The following is a 1,038-nucleotide window of genomic DNA, read 5'->3' on the forward strand; positions in this document are numbered from 1 at the left end:
TTAAGAAAAAGAAGAAAGCATATGTCAGGTAGAGACAGGATAGATCAAGTAAATGCTTAGAAGAGTATAAAGGAAGTAGGAGTATACTTAAGAGGGAAATTAGGAGGACAAAAAGGGGACATGAGATAGCTTTGGCGAATAGAGTTAAGGAGAATCCAAAGGGTTTTTACAAATACATTAAGGACAAAAGGGTAACTAAAGAGTGAATAGGGCCCCTCAAAGATCAGCAAGGCAGCCTTTGTGTGGAGCAGCAGAAAATGCGGGAGATACTAAACAAGTATTTTGCATCAATATTTAATGTGGAAAAGGACATGGAAGATATAGAATGTAGGGAAAGAGATGGTGATATCTGGAAAAATGTCCATATTACAGAGGAGAAGTGCTAAATGAAATGCATAAAAGTGGATAAATCCCCAGGACCTGATCAGGTGTACCATAGACTTCTGTGGGAAACAAGGGAAGTAATTGCGAGGCCTCTTGCTGAGATATTTGTATCATCGATAGTCACAGGTAAGGTGCCAGAAGACTGGAGGTTGGCAAACATGGTGCCACTGTTTACGAAGGGTGGTAAGGACAAGCCAGGCAACTATATACCAATGAGCCTGACGTCGGTGATGGGCAAGTTGTTGGAGGGAGCTGAAAATGTGTTGCTGGAAAAGCACATCAGGTCAGGCAGCATCCAAGAAGCAGGAGAATCGAATCATTCCTGAAGAAGGGTTCATGCCCGAAACGTCAATTCTCCTGCTTCTTGGATGCTGCCTGACCTGCTGCGCTTTTCCAGCAACATATTTTCAGCTCTGATCTCCAGCATCTGCAGTCCTCACTTTCTCCTAGAAGTTGTTGGAGGGAATCCTGAGGGACAGGATATACATGTATTTGGAAAGGCAAGGGCTGATTAGGTATAGTCAACATGGCTTTGTGCATGGGAAATAATGTCTCACAAACTTGATTGAGTTTTTTGAAGAAGTAACAAAGAGGATTGATGAGGGCATAGCGGTAGATGTGATCTGTATGGACTTCAGTAAGGCATTCGACAAG

This window comes from Chiloscyllium plagiosum, chromosome 7 (genome assembly GCF_004010195.1).
Source record: "Chiloscyllium plagiosum isolate BGI_BamShark_2017 chromosome 7, ASM401019v2, whole genome shotgun sequence".
NCBI classification, from domain to species: domain Eukaryota; kingdom Metazoa; phylum Chordata; class Chondrichthyes; order Orectolobiformes; family Hemiscylliidae; genus Chiloscyllium; species Chiloscyllium plagiosum.